This window comes from Sciurus carolinensis, chromosome 11 (genome assembly GCF_902686445.1).
Source record: "Sciurus carolinensis chromosome 11, mSciCar1.2, whole genome shotgun sequence".
Classification (NCBI taxonomy): Eukaryota; Metazoa; Chordata; class Mammalia; order Rodentia; family Sciuridae; genus Sciurus; species Sciurus carolinensis.
The window spans coordinates 70,561,110-70,579,443 of NC_062223.1; the positions used below are offsets into that span (position 1 = coordinate 70,561,110).

At 44.6% G+C, this 18,334-nt stretch overlaps 1 pseudogene; it reads right to left on the reverse strand.

Annotated features, from left to right (window-relative positions):
- Nucleotides 1–1,248: 1,248 nt before the first annotated feature.
- Nucleotides 1,249–16,885, reverse strand: LOC124960608 (rho GTPase-activating protein 21-like; annotated as a pseudogene).
- Nucleotides 16,886–18,334: the final 1,449 nt, after the last annotated feature.

Consider the following 18,334-nt stretch of genomic DNA (forward strand, 5'->3'; position numbering starts at 1 on the left):
TATCAAGGTGTATAACATCACCAATGCCCCACAATCCCACTTACTGCCCTTCTAATCACCATACCCTGTCTTTACTTTCCAACCATGATAGATTAAATCTGGTTTTGAACAAGCAATTGAAATGACACAGTATGTTTTGCACCTGCTTCCTTCATTGAACCATATGCTTGTGAGATTTACCTATGTTATTACTTAGGAGTTGTATTAGTTCATTTTCATTGTTGTATAAGTAGTCCATTATATGATCATACTTCAATTTATTTATTATACTACTTATGAACATTTTGATTGTTTTCAGTTTGGGGATGTTTTAAATAATGCTGCCATAATTATTTTGCACATACATATCCATTTCCATTAGGTATGTATTAGTAGAAGAATACATAGCATACACATGTTTTCAACTTCACTGAAGAATACCAAACAGAAGGAAAAAAAAGAATCCCAAACAATTTTTAAAGTGTCTATACCAATTTATGCCCTTATCACCAATATTATGAGAGTTCCAGTTGCTTCTTATGTCACTAACTTTGGTTTCCTTTTTTTTTTTTTTTAAACTTAGCCATTCTGGAGTATTTCAATTTGTTTTGATCTGTGTTTCCCTTATTAATAATGAAGTCATGCTGAGCATCGTGGCACATGCCTATAATCCCAGTGGCTTGGGAGGCTGAGGCAGTAGGATCACAAGTTAAAAGCCAACCTCTGCAATTTAGAGAAGCCCTAAGTAACTTAGTAAGACTCTGTCTCAAAATAAAAATATATTAAGGTGAGAAGTAGGGGGCAGGGGATGTTGCTCAATGGTTAAGCACCCCTGGATTCAATCCCTGGTACCAAAATTAAAATAATAATCATAGTCATTCATTTTTTTCATCCTTCATTAACTATTTGGTCATTCACTTTCATAAAGTGCCTCTCATTTTTCATCCACTTTTATGGATGATTTTTTTTTCACCAAAACAATTTTTATTTCCAGTGTTTAATTTGGTATGCACACAGACATGACACAGGTTTGGATCATTAGGTCCTCATGCAGAATTATATTCTTCTCAATAAAGAAGCCAGTTCCATGCAGGATCCACTATGTACACAACTATGTTACAACATTTATATCAAATCTGGTATCTGAAGAAAAGATACACGTACAATATGTTCATTTAAGTTATGTATTTTACAGAAAAATTAAAAATTCAAGTCACACAAAACTCAAAAACTGTATTAAAAGTTTGAATATAAAACTCAGATCGACCTGGAATGACTAAAGAATGGAAGTTCTGTATCCACCTGTGTTAAAACTGATAAATGTAATGAAATTTGTTACCGATAAAATGCATTCATTTATTCAATGTAAGTTATCTAATTTTAACAATATGGCACCCTAAAAATCAAATGTATTTTATGATGAGGCACTTTTGTTAGTGATGAAACCAAAAGAACCAATTTGCTGCATACTAATGTCAGCAATTTTCTTCAGTAATTTGGGGTATATACTATGTAGTGAGTTGCAACAAATAACTTGTTCATTTGTATACAACTATCCAATATATTTTTAAATATATATGTGTTCTTCTGGCTGTAGTAATGCACTGTAAAGTTATTTCACAGTGCAAAATGATGAAACCAGCCCAAATGAAGGCTGCATAATAACAATTCTGGTACAAGAAAATATTTACAGTTACTGGAACGAGTAACAGTAGCTTTTTATTTGCTAGAGTGGACATACCCCCAGTTTAAAGACAGGGATGAAACTGTGCTTTACTCCCTGGGGTTTCAGACAGTTTATGAGGATGGGCATTAGCTGCAGAACTAGCATTTTGGCTCATGTTCTGGAAACTTTCTCTATTTATTTGGTCAGGTGACTGTGGTGGTATGGAAAGAAGGGATCTATTTGTTGATGCCGAAGAACTGCCAGTGTCAGATTGAAAAGACAGGTTGTGTCAGTTCTGGGTGCTTCTGATGTGCCAGGATTTTCCAGCTGGGGGTCCCCGGTTTCTCCTCTGCTAAGGTCAGATGTACTCGTGCATAGGCGCTCCCTGGCAAGCCAATCTGAGATTGAGAGGTCTTGGGTTGAGCATTTTGGTTTTAACCAATTCACAGCTGAAAGTTCAGATTCTCTACCCCAACTCTGCTCATGTGTTTTCCAGAAATTTAAAACACTGATTTCAGTAGCATCTCTATGTCCTCATAGTGTGTGTCTGTGCTTCATGTTTTTCCTTTTAGCTGTCTCAGCATTTGTTTTTTTGATTCCCTACTCCAAACATATCATCTGCAGGTGCTCTGGGTCTCAGTTTTAGCCGATCTGCTATTATCATTTTCCAAGTGGGTTCTGGCTTTTCTGATTCACTTCTGGTTGGTGTTAGTAGACTCCCAGTTGACTTTTCTTTTCTCATGACATCGAACACTTTGGTTATTGATGTTTCTTTCTCACTCTTGGCATCTCCTAGACTTCCACTGTCTGACTTGAATCTTGCAGATTTTTTTCTGGACAGTGTATCACATTCAATAAGTATGTGCGAACTAAAGAGCTGTCTCCGGCTATCTAAACTCAGTGTTAAACTTTCCTCGGTACAACTTACTTCACTTCCTTCTGAGTTCCTCCGGCTTGTCTTAGTAACCTCTTGCAGTTTTCCTCGGAAAAACTTCTCAGAAGTCAAAGCTGTGGGGAAGACAGGAAACTCGCTCTCACTGTCTGTCTCCACAGGCCGCCCCTCACTTATCAGTTCGCTTCTCTCGTCATCAGCCTCGTCTCCCTTGCTTTCTGCCACAGATTGCACTTGAGGGCTTAGTTGACTGGAGTCGAGGCTAGTCAAGTACATAGTAGATGACGTAGTGGAATAATCTGAGGTGATGGTGATACCACCGTTTACCGGTGACGAGTTCTGCTCCTTCTAATGTTGAAGATTGAACACTAGAGAAGCACGCCAAGGCAAGCATATTAAGCAGGTTTTATTTAAAGGTAATAATACAGACTTCTCCCGGCAGGAAGAAGGGGGCCATGGCTGATGTTCTAAAAGTCCCAAGAAGTGAGCACACCCTACATCTTTTATAGGTTAAAGTCTCTTTTGTTCTCCAGTTCTCTCCCCCCTTATCTCTCCTTCCTGCCTACGTGACTAGGCCTGGTTTTGCATTAAGTGAGAAGCCATGGGCAGGGGGAGGGCCAAGGTGATTCAGGTAGGCAAGGGCCCAGGAGGCATTAATTAGCAGCTCCTTGCTTGCAGTCCTTGATAAAGGCAGGTACATTTGGTAATCAATGGGCTCCGGAGATCCTTGACATTCCATTCTTCCAGGGGCAGTCTCCAACTTCCAAAGGCAGATGGCTTCATGGCTTCATTTCCTCGAATTGACCCGATTCCCTATTTCTACACTAACTACCTGTCCTTAATTCTGGCTTCAATGGTGCCAATATTGGCCAAAAATTCACAATGTTTAGGTTCTGGACTGGTTGATTTCTTGGTAGAAAATCTTGCCAGAGAAGCCTGGGAAGACGTGCTGAGCGAAGCGCCAGAGTCAGACCCTGTCTCTTCAGAAATGGGAGGACTTTTGTGTCGGAAGTGATTTAGGGCTCTCTTTCAGTATAGTAAAGGGACTGCTAAGAGTTGGGGACCGGTTATATCTGGAACTGTGTGGTGGGGAGGGTTCTTCAGATGGTGTGCTCTCTTTTCTTAGAGATGTCTTCTCATCTTTTGTTGTGCTGATGTCTGTCTTAGAACTGTTTTCTTTGGCAATGATTATCCTTTGTTTTCTACCCAAAGTCTCACTTTCCTTTTTGGACTCTTCTTTAATGTCACTGTGGCACTGTTCCACATTTTCCTTCTTAAAAAATACATTGTCCAATTCGTCTTCTGAGCTCCTAGGCTGTGCTTTTTCTTGGTTTTTTCCTCTTGCGACTAGCAGCTGCAAAGATGGAGGACACAAGCAGTTCCCTGCTATACTGATCCTTTCCAGATCCCCAAGAACCCTTAGATTTTGTTGAATCACTAGTGGCTGAATCTGATACATCTCCAGGGGAGACTCCTGTCCTTCCAATGTTGGTGAGTAAATGATCTATGTTTGGCACTGGCTGGGAGTCTACTGTGTTTTCCTCCTGCACTGAGGTAAGAGGCTCTTCAGCACCCTCTTCCATGAAAAACCAGTCATGATGCTGGATGAGGGTCTCTACAATCTTGTATTGGTCGGGCATGTGTGTGACCATATGGGTCATGTTGTCTTCTGATGTGCGCACTAGAGTTGGACCAAAAACAATTGCTAGGTTTCTTGGTTCCATCTTATTTTTTTCTGAATTTTCTGCTACTGTCTTCAGATGAGCCAAAAGAAACTTAAGGGTTTCATAATGATGTTCAGGCAAATCATGGATTAGTCTTTTCAATGTTTTCAGTCGATCTAGAGGATCTTCTTTATAATTGGCTTCAATAAAATCAGCATATTTATCATTTGTGAAGAGAGGTTCAGGGAGTTTTCTGAAGAAGGATTTTAGTAAACTGCTTATCACATTCAAATCTCGCCATTTATCATCTAGTATATCAATATCAGCCATTCCCTTGTTGAGTTCTTCTTGCATACTTGAAATGGCTGCATTATTTCTAGGAACTCTATAAATATCTGTATATTCAAGACCTCTTTCTTCAACTAATTTGCAACATATGTCAACTATTAATGGAATATACCGATTAGTGTGAGCTGATGGACAATCATCCAGTCTGACACCAAATGTTCCCATAGCAGTAGGCTTTTTTTTCAAATATCTTTCTCATAACACTTGGAATACCTTTTCTCCACGTGCCTTTGTCTTTTGGGGGACTGGTATCATCTTTGCTGAGAAGTTTCCTTTCAGACTCTTCCTTGGGAGAATGTGGGCTTTGAGTCTTTGGCTCTGATTTAGTACCAAGTAAAGTTTGCCTGATGCTGAGACTCTGGCGAGGTGTTTTTGGCAACTGTTCTGCTTTGCTCATCAGATTGCTATAGTCTTTTATTCTCCGACTAATTAAGTCCCTGTTAGTAACTCCAGTGTCCTCTTCGTTTAGGTTGCTACTTTCCTGGATAGTCTTGATCCACGTTAACATATCATCTCTGTCTTCTGCCTGCAATAGGCATTCACAATCGGACATGATAAGTCGAAACACATTTTTCCTCTTGGTCTCACTGTAAGAGATGTCTATCATGCAAGCATTAACACTGATGGGTTGCTCTTCATCAGAAGGAGGCATCTGCTCTCTCTTATCTTTGTACAAGTACAGTGAATGGCCCCGAAATACAACATAGATCTGTTTCCAAGGCCGAATACTTCCACCAACTCTCTTGCCCTTATCAGTAACAAGTGGTCGAAAATGGAGCCACCCTTCCTTTGCAGCATCACTGAAAACCTCTGAGGAAGAATCCTTTCTGGATCCAGAGTCTTCTGATGACTTTTGACTGTCTGTGATCTTGATACCCTTCAGGCTAGATACATGCTTAAAGGATAATTTTGCATCTTCTCTATAATCATCCAGACCCTCATCATATGATTTTGATCTTTCTGTCTTTGAGTTGGGCTGGGCATCCAGGCTAGGAGGTCCAACAGATTCTTGGTCGTGGGAGAGCTGACGTCGAATTAAAGGAGCTGAAGTTGTGAGACTGGGAGGAACTGTTGCTATGGAGGGGACTTGAGAGGTAGAGGCAGAGATAACAGCAGAAGCAGGGATATGGGCAATGTCATGATCAATGGAAGGGCTAGTTGGTTGGTTCATCTATAAATGGGATGGAAGCTAAGGAATCACCAGGCGGGCTGGTACTTGAGGCCTTCCTTTCTTCCATTCTTTTTATATGGACCTGAAAGATAGAGACACCGGCTTCCCCAAATTGCCCACAGCCCTGCTCTTCCGCACCTGTTTAAACACAAGCTTTCCCAAACTGCCCACAGCCCCGGTTGTAAAAATGGTAAAGAATGTATAAACACAGACCTCTCTCGTCTTATCTGTGAAGGCCAGGGGAGCTGACCTGAGAACAAACTTTGCTAACGATAACCCTCCTCCCGGAGGTCAGAGCAACTCAGAACTTAAGATAACTTGCTTTACAATTGTATATGTTAGCTATTTAGGAAGAACACTGTATAACTGCTTGCCTTTTATTATATAAACCCTGCTAACGAAGGCTGCGGGGCCTCTCTTAGCGTCACTGGTTAAGGACGCAGAGGACCAAGCTCGAGCTTGCTAATAAATGACTCTTTGCTGCTTGCATTGATCGTGGTCTCTGGTGGTCTTTGCGGGGTCTCGAGCCTTCGGGCACAACATATGGGGGCTCGTCCGGGATACCCCAAACCCACCTAGACACCTGATCATAGAGTCATTCAGCCGGTGAGTAAGGCATTGCCGTGTGTTTTCTGGTCTGGATTGCCTGCAGGTTCTGGTTCTGGGCTGGCACAGTCCTGGCGGACGCGCTATAGGACCCCAGCAGGGTCTCGGGAGACGTCCCCTCGACCCGTCGGGCGACTTTGTCGCATTTTGGTGACTCTGGCATCTGGGCAGCTGCATTTGGGCGACTTTGTCGCATTTGAGTAACTCTTTGTCCCATTTGGGTGTTGTATTGTGCCTGGGCAACTCTTTGAGATCGGAAATTGTTTTTGTTGGCTAGCCAATTTTTGATTTAGCGCGCTACGTGTCTGTCTGTTTGTGTTTTGTACTGTGTGGTCTTTACTCTTGCCTTCTATCAAGTTCTTCATTGTGTTAGTCTGTTACAATTCACCACCGTTCCTCACTCCCAGCTCCTCTTCCAGCGCTCCTGTGGCGGCGGCGGCAGCAGCGGTGGCGGCTCGGGGCGGGCGCCAGCCACATCCCCTGGCCACATCCCCCGGCAGCGGCGGCGGCTGCGCACCGTTCCTCACTCTCAAACTTCTCATCTCCAATCTGGAGGAAGACGGGTCTATAGGTCTCCTGATAGAAAGGAGCAATACTAATCAATGGTCAAATTCATTTCATCCTTTTGGAATTATACAGGAAACAGGTTTTCAACCGGATAGACGACCAGCGGCAGCTCTCTGCTGTGACGACATTTCCAATCCACATCGGCGTCGTCTGGCTCGGTTTCTTTTTTACCTAACCCTTACATCTCTTCTCCTCTCAATAGTTGGATATCTAATTGTTATAGAGATGGGCCAAACTCAAAGTACCCCTTTGACTATCATGGTCAGCCATTTTGAGGAGGTTCAAGCCAGAGCACGTAATTTGTCAGTTGAAATCAGTAAAAGAAAACTTGTAACTTTTTGCAAGTCAGATTGGCCCACCTTCCAAGTGGGATGGCCCCCAGAGGGAACCTTCCACCTCCCAACTATCAGGTCAAAGGTCAAAGATAAAATCTTCCAATCAGGAAAAATTGGCCACCCAGATCAAATTCCCTACATTTTAACCTGGGAAAACTTGGTAGATAATAACCCTCCAACCTGGCTTTCTCCCTTCCTACCACCGCCGCCCTCCCCCGCAACTAAGATGCTTGCCCTAAAGAAGTTAGATTCGTCAGAAAAGCCCACAGCTCCCCACCCTATTCTCCCGGAGGATGATCCAGACCCCCTTCTTGTTAATCCTCCCCCTTATATGCAAGCCCCTATTCCTCCTCAGGACCCAGGACCGGAGGCTACAGAAGAGAGAGAAGCGGCTACGTCTGAAAACGAGGAAGAAAGAACTGGCTCGGGAGGGCTGGCAAGGCGAACGCGGAGCCGAGCTCAGCGGGCAGCCGGCCCCTCCCGACCAGAAGCTCCAGATTCCACGGTCGCTCTGCCGCTCCGAGAAACTGGGCCGCCAGACAATGCTGGCAACCCCCGGCTTCAATATTGGCCCTTCTCTACAAGCGATTTATATAATTGGAAAAATCAAAATGCTAAATTTTCCGACAATCCTAAAGACTTGATTTCCCTTTTAGATAGTGTCATGTTTACACATCAGCCTACTTGGGATGACTGTCAGCAGCTACTCCGGATTTTGTTCACAACCGAGGAACGTGAAAGAATCCAGATGGAAGCCAGAAAGTTGGTCCCAGGAGACGATGGACAACCCACTGTAAACCCTGATTTAATTAATGCTTCTTTCCCCTTGTCCAGGCCTCCGCAAGATGAATGGAACTACAATACGGCTGAAGGTAAGGAGAGACTCCGGGTTTATCGCCAGACTCTAATGGGGGGTCTCCGAGCAGCAGCTCGCAAACCCACTAATTTGGCCAAGGTGTATTCAGTCATGCAAGAAAAACAGGAATCACCTTCAGCTTATTTAGAAAGATTGATGGAAGCATTTAGACAGTATACTCCTATGAATCCAGAGTCCCCAGAGAATCAGGCAGCAGTAGTAATGAGCTTTGTTAACCAGGCAGCACCGGACATAAGGCGTAAGCTACAAAGAATAGAGGATTTGGAAGGGAAAAGTATTCAAGACTTAATGAGAATAGCCCAGCGGGTATTCAATAACAGAGATGCACCAGAGGAAAAGCAGCTTAGGGCTACTAGGGAGATGACCAAAGCATTAGCAGTAGCAGTGCAGGGAGGGAGAGCAGAAAAAGAAGGAAATAGACTCCCGAGTAATCGACCACCACTTGGGAACTCCAGAGTGCATGATCTGGGTCAGAATCAGTGCGCCTACTGTAAGGAGGAAGGCCATTGGGCTAGAGATTGCCCTAAAAAGAGGAACCATAGAACCCGAGATGGTAAATGGACAACTAGGAGACCATCAGTCCTGGTCACCCGAGATGAAATGCATGATTAGGGGCGACGGGGTTCGGAACCCCTCCCCGAACCTAGGGTAACTCTGAAAGTGGAGGGGACTCCAGTGCAGTTTTTGGTGGATACAGGAGCTCAATATTCAGCCTTGACTGACCCTCAAGGAAAGATATCAACAAGCACCTCATGGGTGCAAGGGGCTACAGGGATTAAAAAGTGCCCTTGGACAACCAAAAGAACAGTAGACTTGGGAACGGGAAAAGTGTCTCACTTGTTCTTAGTCATACCTGACAGCCCCTATCCCTTGTTGGGAAGAGATTTATTAACCAAAATCGGGGCTCAAATTAATTTTCACCCTGAAGGTGCCCAGGTAACCGATGGGCAAGGAAAATTGCTACCTATGCTAACTCTTACTTTGGAGGAGGAATATCGGTTACACCAGCAGCCGCGGTCCCCTGATAAAAACATTGAAGACTGGGTAAGGCGGTTTCCAGATGCCTGGGCAGAGACTGGGGGAATTGGGTTGGCTAAACATCGGCCCGCCCTCTATATAGAAATAAAACCAGGAGCTAACCCCGTTAGGGTTAAACAATACTCCATGCCCAGGGAAGCTCAAATAGGAATAACCCCCCATATCCGGCGACTGCTGAACCAAGGAGTACTACGTCCTTGCCGATCGGCATGGAACACCCCCCTGCTTCCAATACGGAAGCCTAACTCAAACGAGTACCGCCCAGTTCAGGACTTAAGAGAAGTAAACAAAAGGGTGGCAGACATACACCCTACTGTGCCTAATCCGTACACACTTCTGAGTGCGCTTCCCCCTTACAGACAATGGTATACGGTGCTGGATTTAAAAGATGCCTTTTTCAGCCTGCCTCTAGCTCCAAAGAGCCAAGAGCTATTTGCCTTTGAATGGACAGACATTGATGAGGGTATAAATGGACAACTTACCTGGACGAGATTGCCGCAAGGATTCAAAAATTCTCCCACCTTGTTTGACGAAGCTCTACATGAGGACTTGGGTGAGTTCAGGCAAAATCATCCCAACCTAACTTTGTTACAATATGTAGATGATCTCCTTATAGCTGCTGAAAACTGGGATGAATGCATCCAAGGGACAGAAGATTTACTCCAGACACTGGGCACCTTGGGATATCGGGCGTCAGCAAAGAAAGCTCAAATCTGCAGACCTGAGGTAACATACTTGGGCTATCTCCTAAGGGAAGGCAAACGATGGTTGACACAAGCCCGCAAAGAGACTGTTCTAAGAATCCCAAAGCCCCAGTCCCCACGTCAAGTAAGGGAATTCCTCGGATCGGCTGGCTTCTGTCGACTCTGGATCCCAGGGTTTGCGGAATTAGCCAAACCACTGTATGAGGCCACAAAAGACAAGCAGCCTTTTAATTGGACAATAGAAGCAGATACAGCATTCCAACAAATCAAGGATGCCCTCTTGTCAGCCCCAGCTCTGGGGCTTCCCGATGTCGTCAAACCATTCTTCCTCTATATAGATGAAAGTAAAGGGATCGCAAAAGGAGTTTTGACTCAATACCTAGGCCCCTGGAGGAGACCAATAGCATACTTGTCAAAAAAACTGGATCCAGTGGCTGCGGGCTGGCCCCCATGCCTACGTATGATTGCAGCCACAGCCCTAATGGTAAAAGATGCTGATAAATTGACAATGGGACAAGAATTACATGTGGTCACTCCACATGCTATTGAGGGAATCCTGAAACAACCTCCAGATCGATGGCTCAGTAATGCTCGGCTCACACATTATCAGGGCTTATTACTTAACCCTCTCAGGATTATTTTTCAGGCACCCTCAGCACTCAACCCTGCTACACTGCTTCCTGACCCTGACCTGGACACACCCATACATGACTGCTCGGAAATCCTAGCCCAGGTTCATGGGCTCAGAGAAGACCTGCAAGATTATCCGCTGCTTGATGCAGATGCAGTATGGTTCACGGATGGGAGCAGCTTTCTACATCAGGGTCAAAGGTATGCGGGTGCAGCAGTAGTGACTGAGACAGAGGTGATTTGGGCTGAGCCCCTACCAATAGGCACCTCTGCCCAGAAGGCAGAACTGATAGCCATGACTAAGGCCCTAATGATGGGAAAAGACAAAAAATTGACTGTATACACGGACAGTCGTTATGCCTTTGCAACTGCCCATATTCATGGGGCTATTTACAGAGAAAGGGGAATGCTAACTGCAGAGGGGAAATCTATTAAAAACAAGGAAGAAATTGTGTCCCTGATAGACGCCCTCTGGTTACCCAAGAAATTGGCTATCGTACATTGCCCTGGGCATCAAAAACCATCTGATCCAGTATCCAGGGGCAACTGCTTAGCAGACAAGGTGGCACGTGAAATAGCCCTCCAGAGAGACTTGATCACGGTTGCTCAACTCCCAGACTCTGGCCCACGAACCCTCCCAAAAGACCCAACCTACACGGAAGAGGACTTATCATGGATTCGCCAGCAACCACTAGCCCAATGCTCAGATGGATGGTGGAAAGACTCTGAAAACCGGATAATACTTCCAGAGCTGATGGGGCAGAAAGTGTTGTGCAGGCTCCACCAGACCACCCACATGGGGACAAGAAAATTACAGGACTTGATGCTGCAAGCAGGAATTAAAATTAAAGGTGTACAAAATAAGATAGAACAGATCGTCAAAAGTTGCAGGGTTTGTAAGTTAACAAATGCAGGATATAGCAAAGGGGAATCCGGAAATAGATTAAGGGGGGATAGGCCAGGGGCATATTGGGAAGTTGATTTCACTGAAGTAAAACCTGGAAGGTATGGGTATAAATATCTATTAGTTTTTGTAGATACTTTTTCAGGATGGGTTGAAGCATTCCCCACCAAGCGGGAAACGGCGCAGATAGTGGCTAAAAAGATTTTAGAGGACCTCCTGCCAAGGTATGGATTTCCCGTGATGATAGGGTCTGACAACGGGCCAGCGTTTACTTCACAGGTAAGTCAGGGGCTGGCTTCAGTACTTGGGGCAAATTGGAAACTGCATTGTGCTTATCGACCCCAAAGCTCAGGACAGGTAGAGAGAATGAACAGAACTTTAAAAGAGACCCTAACCAAATTAACCCTGGAGACTGGCGGTAACTGGGTGGCTCTCCTTCCCTATGCCCTATATCGGGTGCGTAATTCTCCCTATAAGATGGGACTCACCCCTTATGAAATCATGTTTGGGACCCCGCCTCCAATACTCCCTGATCTGACTAAGCGGCTTTTAACAGAAGAAACTGTGGATGATTTTGAACTTTTATCTTCCCTCCAGGCCCTGCAGAGGGCCCACAGAGAAGTCTGGCCTAAGCTCAAAAGTCTGTACGAGTCAGGCCCGCCTCCTGTTCCTCACAACTTCCACCCGGGTGATTGGGTCCTAGTGAAGCGACACCGACAGGGTAACTTGGAGCCGCGGTGGAAGGGCCCCTACATGGTCATTTTGACTACACCCACCGCCCTCAAAGTCGACGGCATCGCCTCCTGGATTCATCACACCCATGCTAAGTTGACTGAACCCCTTTCTGACATCGTGCTTCCTGCCCTAGACGACTCTGCCTGGAGAGTGGACAGGTCTAAGGACAACCCACTGAAGATCAAGCTTTGCCGCCGCAGACTGTGACTATGTTCTTGCTTTTACTTTGTTCTTTCATTCTTGCCACAACCATAGCTGTGGCTCCAGTTTTTGGAGCCACCAACTTGAGCCCATATCAGCCTTATGAAATCACCTGGGAAGTAACTAACCCAGCGGCAAAGGTTCCCAGCTTGACTGTGACTGAATACCACCCTTTATGGACGTGGTGGCCTGAACTGCAAGTAGACCTTTGTACCTTAGCAAATGGGGCTTTTTCAGTGCGAACAGGTACTATTAGTGTTAATGAAGAATTACATCTAAGTAAGCGGGCCCTTACAGATACAGTTAGTGGGAGAACAAGAAAATTTAACTGTGCTTATACCCGCGGGAGGGAGGAACTTCAGCGTCTCCCCTTCTATGTGTGTCCTGGTTATTCTCACCAGAAAGAATGTGGAGGGGAAGAATCTTATTTCTGTGCTAAGTGGGGATGTGAAACTACAGGGCAGGCTTATTGGATAAAAGCCTCTCGTGACTTAATTGAAGTCAAGCGAGGGAAAAAACCAGATTCATGTAACAATAGGTGTAACCCCCTCTCCATCACCTTCACCGATAAGGGAAAGCGGGACAAACAATGGATAAAAACCCGATCATGGGGGTTACGCCTCTATGCTGAGGGACCTGATTTGGGGGTAGTGTTCACTGTTCGAATGATTATAAAGGTTTTCACCCAGCCATTAGGGCCTAACCCCATATTATGAGGGAGTAGCAGTGCAAGCGCATGTTACTATCTCCACCAAGCTCCAGGATTGCCGCTGGCGATCTACACAGTCCCTAACCCTAGAACAAGTGTCAGGGCAAGGGCTCTGTTTAGGAGCAGTGCCCCATGCCAGCCGGTCCCTCTGTCGTTTGACATGGAAAATCCAACCGGAGGAAGAAAACTCTTTTATAATCCCCCACAACGATACATGGTGGGCTTGCTCCTCTGGACTCACCCCCTGCGTCCACTGGAATGTGTTAAAACAGTCAAAGGATTATTGTGTTCTAGTCAGATTGGTTCCACGGCTAATTTACCATGAGCACCAAAGTTTTATGACTATGATTGAACAAGGATGGGGCCTGAAACAAAACGCTATTCGACACAAACGGGAACCTATTACCACGTTAACTCTTAGTCTGCTGCTCGGGGCTAGCTTGGAAGGGCTAGGAACTGGAGTAGCATCCTTGGTTACTCAGAACAGACATTACTCCAATCTAAGAGCAGCGATAGATGCAGATATGGAGCGTTTGGAAGATTCAATCTCTCATTTAGAACAATCTTTAACTTCCCTAGCTGAAGTGGTCTTGCAAAACAGAAGAGGTTTGGACTTAGTATTCTTACAACAAGGAGGCCTATGTGTGGCTCTAGGGGAAGAATGTTGCTTTTATATAGATCACTCTGGAATAATTAAGGATAACATGGCAAAAGTCAGAGAAGGACTAGCAAACAGAAAGAAAGAACGGGAAGCTAGTCAGAACTGGTTTGAATCCTGGTTCAATTTTTCCCCTTGGTTAACTACTCTGGTGTCTGCTGTGGTAGGACCCCTATTATTGTTGCTACTAGCTTTAACTATAGGACCTTGTATGGTCAATAAGTTAATTGCTTTTATTAAGGAAAGAATAAATACAGTACAGCTAATGGTGCTAAGGGCCCAATATCAGCCCGTGAAGCCGCAGCAAGGGTTAAAGTAATAGAGACCCAAGATTGGCTCTCTAAATGCTCTTGGAGAGGGGGGAATGAAAGATAGAGACACCGGCTTCCCCAAATTGCCCACAGCCCTGCTCTTCCGCACCTGTTTAAACACAAGCTTTCCCAAACTGCCCACAGCCCCGGTTGTAAAAATGGTAAAGAATGTATAAACACAGACCTCTCTCGTCTTATCTGTGAAGGCCAGGGGAGCTGACCTGAGAACAAACTTTGCTAACGATAACCCTCCTCCCGGAGGTCAGAGCAACTCAGAACTTAAGATAACTTGCTTTACAATTGTATATGTTAGCTATTTAGGAAGAACACTGTATAACTGCTTGCCTTTTATTATATAAACCCTGCTAACGAAGGCTGCGGGGCCTCTCTTAGCGTCACTGGTTAAGGACGCAGAGGACCAAGCTCGAGCTTGCTAATAAATGACTCTTTGCTGCTTGCATTGATCGTGGTCTCTGGTGGTCTTTGCGGGGTCTCGAGCCTTCGGGCACAACAGACCTCTCAGCAGGCATCATTCAGCAACCAGCAGGTGGTATCTGGCCCAGTATCCTGGTTATTTACTGCTAAGATGTAAGACTGATGCCGTAAAGGCTATGGTGTTTGGCGACCAGATGGAGGTTTTTCTCTTAGGATGACAGTTTCTTTATTATCTAAAGCATTTGATTGCTGAAGTTCAGCCTCTTGTAAATTTAGATCTTGATTCCTTTGAATAAGAGAGAGTTCTAAATCTGAAGTGCCCACACTCTCGCTCACCTGAGGGCCAGGCTTAACAGAAGCTCCAGATAAAGAGAGAGACTTCCCAGTCTCCACTTGGTGATCAGGGGTGCTTTCAGCTCTGAACCATGACTGCTGATTCAATACAAGGTTTTGATGCAAGTGATTTACTGGTCTTTGGTCTTTGATAGACACCAATGAGTTCTGGCTGAATGATGGTTTTGTGACATGTTCAGAAGGTGCTTTCAGAGAATTACTCCGAACTTTTACAAGAGGTGACCTGTCTTGTGAAATAACCCGAGGCAGTGACATTCCACCAGTAGTTTGAAAATTTCTGTTGGACTGCAGTGTTTTTAGATCTAGTGGAATTTTTTAAAACTGTGACATAGATCCCACTCTTCTACCACTCATTCACCTATGATCAGAATTAACAACACTTGGAGCTACAGTCAAATTTGAACCTCGAAAAGATTTATGAATTTCTTGTTGCCTGGGCCTTTCACAAATATCTCGTCTATCATCCTGTTCAGTAAACTCACTCCACTTATAAGTCTGTTTTTTCTCCCCATTTGGATCAGGTATTTGACTTTCAAAATTAACATTTTCTAAGGTGTCACCTGTCCCTCAATGTAATCCCATGAACAAGTTCTGTGATTACTGAAAGTAATAGGTGGGGATGTCAGTGCCCCTTGAGATGCACTTCTTGGACAATACTTCATTAGCACAGAATCCTCCAGTCTTTCCTGGGAGACACTGTGTTGCCGAATCTGAGCAGACTGGGGCACTCGATCATGAGAAGTGCTTCGGCGATGTACCTGCAAAGAAGTGCAGGTTGGTACCATCTGGTTATAATCTGCCATGCTCTGAGATGTTGCTCTTAAACTATCCAATCTTTCCTGAATTGTCCGACAACCTATGTGCAATCGTCTGTTATCAATATACTCCTTGTAAGTTTTATAGTTTTTCCAGTCTATGTGCTGATGGGAATTTGGGGAATAGTGATTAACAGATATGGAAGGAGAATCCACAGCTTGAGATCTACTGCTTGAGATCCCTTCAGATTGTCCACTGTAATTTCCAGATTTAAGTAAAATTCCAGAAGTTTCTAATGACCTAGAACCTGTAGGCTGATGAATAAGATGGGCAGTGGGCATTGATGATGGTGGTGATGTGGTTGGTTCTTGACACTATTTTTAAAGGGTTCTGTTCACTTATACCATACCTTACTTCTTCAGTTCTATGTGAAGGACCTGTATGGTTTTTTCTATTGGATAACAAGTCTACAACCTTCTCAGAAGGCACAATGACAGTCCTTACACTTTTATTACAAGTACACACTACTGTGTTTGATTTTGCAACATCTGTTGGTGATGGAGGCACTTGTATTTCCATTCTGTAAGCCCTGGCAGGTTGCGTCAGGACTGGTGTACTGGTTTGCTGTTTGCTCAATGATGAGTCTGGAGGAGATGTTTCAACTGACCGTGCCATGGCTGAAGGGGCAGATGGCAACCAGGGATAGCAAATTGGTGGAGGTTCCGGTATATTACAGGCATTGCCACTGTAGGCTTCATTGCCTTTCAGGTAGGCATCTTGAGAATATGACACTTGGAGAATATCTTCATCTTTTGGCATAACACTAAGTTCCAATGTTGTATCACTGTTCTAAATTAGAGCAAATACTTGTCAATAGGTCTTTCCAATAACACTTTCTCCATTGACTTTTATAATTCGGTCATCTGTGCATAATCCAGCTTCAAAAGCAGGTCCTCCTTCTTTAACTTGTTTAACAAATATGGTATCCATTGGTTCCAAGCGGTTTCTTTGTTTTCCTCCTCTGTTTCCATTTTCTTCATCCTTATATGAAAACTGAATTGCAGACTCTGGGGGATAAACAATAAAATGCCTTAATGTAAAACCAAAGACTTGAGATGTTCTTTTCAGCATAACCGTTTTGGGACCTGGCCAGGAGAATGTTTCATCTTCGGATGGTGATACAGTTTCACTTTGTTCTTTTCCATCTTTATTTTTTGATACCTCACAGGCAGGACCCGGCAGGCCTTGAGCTTGTCACCATCTCCTTCAGGCAGACCAGTCCGATGTGTGGCCATCATTTCATTTCAAATTGCAAAGAAAGGGCAAATCCTTTGGAGTCCACATTGGGGGTTGGGAAATGCCACCACACACCAAAAGGGCAAGATATCCACACCAGCCTCCGAGAAGATGCAAGGCTAGTAAAACAGCGTGCCAGGGAATAAAGGTTTTTCAGGAAGCTTCCAATGCTGGCTTCAACTGACTCCGCGGCCTTCTTCCATTTCTTGAGACTTAAAAAAACAAAGGCGACAGATCTTATCAGTATAAGTCCAGTATAAGTGCAGAAAGCGGTCTCTTCCAAGCAGTGCTAACTCCGGGGACCAAAAGCAAGCCCAGTGGGTGGCTCCAGCGTCAGCTCCTGAAGAGATCCTTCCGGAGGAAGCTGGACGAGTGGATCCGCACAGGGCTGCCGACCGCCGACAGCACTCTCCGCACGCCGGCGCTAACCGAACCCAGCCGGAGAACCAGCCGGCGCTGCCCGCCCGCGCTCCGAGGCCGCCGCTCCCGGCCGGCCGCTCCCGGCCGGCCGCTCCCAAGCACCGCCGCGACCTGCCCCGGCCGGCCCGGGCTCTCGGCTGCCGCGGGAGGGCGTGGGGCGGGACGGCGGCCGCCGGACTCTCCCCTCGCCTCGCCCGGCCCAGCCGGGGCCCTGCTCTGGCGCCCGCGATCGCCAAGTCTATGGATGATTTTTATAGAAGTTCTTTACATATTATATTTATAAAGTCCCTTGTCAGTTTTGTCTTGTATACATGATTTCTCTGCCACCAAAATATGTAGATAAAACCAAAATTCAAAGTCAGTTAATTTCTATAGGTTCAGTTATCACTTCAGTTTTTGTTAGTACACAATAGGGCAAAAGAAAATATTTTACAATTTTATAATAAATAAAACATATTTATAAATAAATATTATAAATAAAATAAACCATATTAAACATAAAAAGGAAAAGTTTCATTGAAAAATATGTCTCCTAAAGACATGGATAGGCCAAACTTTTTAAATGAGTTCAATTATTTTTAGATGATGAATAATAATACCCAATGCTAAAATGAGACTGGGTTCGGGGAAGACAAAGAGCAAAAAGAAAAGTAATTAGGGCACTTCAAAGTACAGGGCTTAAAAAGTATACTTATTGTTGTTGAAGGCATTATTTATAGTAAAATTAATATATCCAAGTGAAACTAATATAAACCTCTTATCTACATGGTAGGAATAAATAAATGATCCAAGAATTAGTTAAAGAATGACAAGGAAAAGATTTTTAGGAAATATCTCAAAGGGACAGAGGATGCAAGATGGTCAACTAGAGGGAGGTTGCATTCCTTGTCACTCCACAACTCAGCATTCAAGCAGAGGAAATATTGTTTCTCTGTGAGACAGTCCCTGTCCTCGGGATTCCCGTTTACCCCATTCATCCACGGAGATCATCTGCCATCTGCCAGCATATTGCCTGCTTTTTGAGTGCAGATCATTCACTGACCACCACCTATCCCCCACCATTTGCCCATGTGCCTGC